A 5,381-nucleotide genomic window follows, 5' to 3' on the forward strand; every position below is an offset into this window, starting at 1 on the left:
CCAAAAGTCACCCGAAAGTAAATCAAAACCATTTAATTCCAAGATTTAAAAATGTATATATTTTATATGAGACTTCACTAATAAATAGACAAATGTTGAAAAAATAAAACGGTGATTTTAACTCACAACATTCAATTATTAAACATTCATAATTGGAATGAATAAATAAAATTGAATATTAAATATTCATGGAATTTTGATTTACTGTCAGGTGAATTTTGGCCAACCCTGTATATAAAGCAAATAACTGGAAAGCAGGAGTTCATAGTGATTCTTCTTAGACAAGTGTATATCCAATATCATAGATAAGAGACATTGAATATTAGGTATCTGGTTCCATCTGGGCACTAATTATCTATTATATGCCTTTTCTGTATCTATTACATACCTTTCTTTTTTAAAGGTATTCTTACCTATTAAAACACAAAAGAATACTTATGCTATCTTAATCATGCAATTTATATTTATTGTTGGCTAAAGTGATGATTCTTTAGGCAGAGAAGGCTGGGGGTGATGATTTTCCACGTGGGTATTCTGAGATAAGGATTCTTCAGATGATTCTAGTCTTCCACACATCTAAAATGTTAAGATGGTCATTGCTGAAATGCATTTGAATTGTAGCTCTGTTTGATCAGAGTTGGCCAAGGCCTAAAAAGCAACAACAGCTTCACAGTTTAAATGTCAAGAGCAGGCAGAAACTACACACTTACTCCTGGGACAAACATCACTTTCCTAACAACCTAGAAAACAATCATGAACTATCAGACTGGACTATTGTTTTGACTGCAGTTTTTGTAGAGCCAGACTAAAATGAAGACACAATAATCAAGGAGTTCTTTTATCTTGAATTATTCCAATCAATTAATGGCTGATTATTCATGAACTTCTGGTTAAATAGAAAGTTAAGCAGTTTAATATGCGTATCTTTCCTTTTATACTCTCTGTACTCTTTACTCTTTTACTGGTTTCAGTCTTTTTGACTGTGGCCATGCTGGAGCACCACCTTTAGTCGAGAAAATCGACCCAGGACTTATTCTTTGGAAGCCTAGTACTTATTCTATCGGTCGTTTTTGCCGAATCGCTAAGTTACTGGGGCGTAAGCACACCAGCATCGGTTGTCAAGCGATGCTGGAGGGACAAACACAGACACACAAACACACACATACATATATATATATATATATATATATATATATATAAATATATATATATATACATATATACGACAGGCTTCTTTCAGTTTTCGTCTACCAAATCCACTCACAAGGCTTTGGTCGGCCCGAGGCTATAGTAGAAGACACTTGCCCAAGGTGCCACGCAGTGGGACTGAACCCGGAACCATGTGATTGGTAAGCAAGCTACTTACCACACAGCCACTCCTACGCCTATGTTAAAATATTTAGAGAAACAGATTTACAGTTTTTTATTTAAGATGCTGTACTAGCACATACATATTGGTCCTAAAGGTGGAAAACTGTCAAAGTTTTGACCCTGGAAATGAATAACGCAAGCCAGTCATTCATCAAAACTATTTATAGTTGTGGACCTGCATTTCAAAGAAAAGTATCATAAAAATACTGTATTCTTTGTATCTTTTACATGTTGTCCAGCTTCACTAAGTAAGTTTATCATCTTGATATAAATCTTCAAGAACATGGTAAATATAATCCTAAGGAACATGTTATTTATAATGATTTCCTCATATATAAATATGTATGTTACTTGACTACAAAAACATTAGAAGCATTTCTATGGAATAAATCACTATATTATAAATATGAAAATAACAGGGAGACTCATCTTGATATTTTATTGATACTAATTTAAAGATTCTGTTTATATCATTGCTTTTATATACATTTTTTGTAGCCTAGTTTGGCTAAAGTACAAGCATTGGTGAAATGTTAGTCAATATGCAGGTTCAAATATTTGATTGATTGACACCATGGACAATTGATATGGTTTATCAAAAAGGAGAATCAAGGTCAAAGTTTGCTTTATCAAGTAAGATGTTTCCATGGTAGAATTATTATTACTTGTGGCCAATAGCCAACTGAGGAGATGAGTCAAGACTAGTGTTTTAAGGTTTTTTAATATTTTATTTATTTTTTTTTTTTGTTTTTTCCTAAATTTGGCTGAGTTCACTGGTCAAGTACGAATGAGATAAATGAAATTCTGACTTGCATAACAGCATTCTTTTACTATTGATATATGTTTAGTGTAACTTACATAGCTTTTAGTAAAACCTATATATAGATATTGCTTGTTTACAATTTCAACTCCAGCTGTCATCTATGAATTAAGTTTTCCCAAAACATCCTGTCTTTGAGTACTGAAGCTCAGCATCAAAGTAGACATGACAAACTTCAATTTTCAAAGAACGCATACACTATATTATGGTGTGCTTTATACAGTTGTTTTTTTCTCTGACAAAGGATCTTGTTTTAACCCTTTAGCATTTAAATTGGTGATATCTGACCTAAATATTCTACTTATTTTATGTTCAAATTGGCCAGATCCAGCCTATCACACATACCCTACAATGTTATTCTTAATAAAAACAATCATATCATCATCATTTAACGTTTGTTTTCCATGTTGGTATAGGTTGGATGGTTTGACATGAGCTGGCCAACCAGGGAGCTGTCCACCTCATCAAAATCCTGAAGCTATGAGATGATGCATCACTGATTACAAACAATATGAATAGATAAGCACTGGTCCGCTTGACTGGCTTACATGCCAGTGGCACATAAAAAGCACTATCTGAACATGGCCGATGCCAGTACCCGCTGACTAGCTCTCATGCTGGTGGCATGTAAAAAGCACCAACTGAACGTGGCTGATGCTAGTACTCCCTGACTGGCCCCCATGCTGGTAGCATGTAAAAAGCACTATCCGAAAATGATCGATGCCAGGCCCGCCTGACTGGCTCCTGTGCCAATGGCACATAAAAAGCACCCACTACACTCTTGGAGTGGTTGGTGTTAGGAAGGGCATCCAGCTGTAAAAACATTGCCAGGTCAGATTGGAGCAGCCACTGGCTCTCCAGACCTTAGTCAAACCGTCCAGTAGCATTAGTCCTAACCAGGATTGCCATGTTATGTTGGCAGATAATCTTTACTCTAGAGTACTGTTACCGGATGTCTCTCCTTGAGAGATTTACAAATAGCAATTTTCTATTTTAGTTAAATATTAGTTTCATATATTACAGAACATTGGAATAATCTTAATGCAACTAAGATGCACAATCACTGCATTCAACCACATAATATATTTTATTCAATGGAAGTATGTAATTAATGGACAAAATCATATTCATACATGTCTTTCAACAACTGACAAATCTTCTAGTTATACTGTCCATTATTAGTATGTTAGCTTTACATTCTCCAATTCACCTGACCTTTAGCTCATTATATTAATGCCTTTGAAGCACATACTTATCTTGCCATTTGTCTCAAGTTTTAACTCCTTTGGTTCACATGAATATATTTTCACAGACTTTGCTTCGTCACAACACAGAATTACTATGAAACATTCTCTATGCTCATGTGTTGCTAACACCAGCTGTTTTAATTAAATATTTATTGCATTAATTTACTCAACCATCTTCACTGATATTTAGAAGAAACTTATGTGGTTATGGTTACTTCTTATCATCTTTTCTTCTCTTCCTCCTCCTCCTTATCATCATTCATTCGCATCATCATCACCATAAGCACTAACCATATTTGACTATTTTTTATCATTATAATAATGTGAAATTTTTCAATTGATTTGGGGTTTTTTTTTACATGGGATGTTTGACCTATTTGATTATATTGATGCTAATAATAAATATTACAAGAAAATATTTATTTTCATCTATTTTCTTCTTACAATTTAGTGATTCTATGCATTTGTAAGCTGGGCCATTTGATATGTTGTAGTTTAACCTACCATCCTTTTGACTGATGGCTAGTACAAATGTGCATAAAGAAACTGACCAATCAACATTCTCTTTTTATGTATATAATCTCGGTCTTGATTCCATCTAAGTAGATAAGAACATTTGTTCCAGATCACACGGAAAAAAGCTTCCATTTATCCTATTGCATTTAATGTTGACAGAAGCATTCCCATTATACCAACTACAATAAAACCTCGGAAATTTAGATTCTGATACTCTGAAATCCTTTTAAAGTGAGTGTTTGAATAATTGCTCATTTACTAATGAGTAATTGTGCTCTAATAAAGATTTGCAGAGGTCTGTGAAGTGGAATAATTAAAGGGAGAAGAGCTAATAGTTAATAAATAGCCTTTGTGAATATAAAGAGAAAGAATTTACTGCTATGATTTTCTCATTATTTTGTAATATTCTATTGTTTGTTTGTCTTTAATTAATATTTTACTTCTTATTAAATTCATTTGTTAGTTAACAAAAAATACAATATTATGATTTTATTTTTTTTATCCATTCTTAAAATCTAAATGGAAATGTGAAATTTTGTTTCCATTCATATGATTTCTTTTCTTCTGTCGTAATTGCAATACTAAAAACACAAAACAATAATACAATTTAAACAAAAACAAAAAAAACCATCACAAAAATGCATTATTAGAAAATAAAAAGTGAGGAGAAACAGATGAAATGGCAGAATTTAAATAATGAAATTATATAAAGACATAAATAAATCAGTTCTCTTTACCACATTTAGAGATATTTTAACCAAAAATAGGACAAATATGAAAACCTCTATAAAGCAAAGATGTCTCAAAAGCAGTAAATTAGCAACAGGATACTCTATTCAAAATGCTTTTTAAAAATAATCTATGATATAAAAATTGTTTACATACAAAGTAGCCAGTAATTAGAAAAATCAGATTTAACTGTGTAAGAAATTTATAACAATTGTTAAAAACAATATTTAGATTCTTTTTTGATTAAAATGAATTTAAGCCAAAAGAAAATATTCACATACAAGAAATTATGCAAAGACATTTTAAAAATATTTCTCTCATAATTACTTGGTTTTTCTTTATGAATCATATTTAACCATTAAAATTTATTTAAACTATTGATGTTTATATATATATATATATATATATATGTATATATATATATAATCATCATCTCTCTCTCTCTCTCTCTGAAAAAATATATATATAGACAAACATATAATGTTTTGTGTTTGATGTACATAATATATTTAATATATTCGATGTGTCTAATTAGCTTATCTCAATAACTGCCTCAATACCCGCTCAACCTGGTCCCTCTTATAGCCTTTCTTTACCTTGTGGAATGATCCCCTGTAAAGACATCGGAGTCTAGGTGGATCTAATTTGTGGACTATATATATATATATATATATATATATATATATATATATATATAT

General features: G+C 31.6%; 1 protein-coding gene across 13 annotated transcripts in view; it reads left to right on the forward strand.

Moving 5' to 3' along the window:
* The window catches only part of LOC106875208 (dual specificity calcium/calmodulin-dependent 3',5'-cyclic nucleotide phosphodiesterase 1A), a 1,568,460-nt gene that overhangs the window by 1,082,813 nt on the left and 480,266 nt on the right, over positions 1-5,381 (forward strand). The window lies entirely within an intron of this gene.

This window comes from Octopus bimaculoides, chromosome 1, assembly GCF_001194135.2.
Source record: "Octopus bimaculoides isolate UCB-OBI-ISO-001 chromosome 1, ASM119413v2, whole genome shotgun sequence".
In the NCBI taxonomy this organism is placed as follows: Eukaryota; Metazoa; Mollusca; class Cephalopoda; order Octopoda; family Octopodidae; genus Octopus; species Octopus bimaculoides.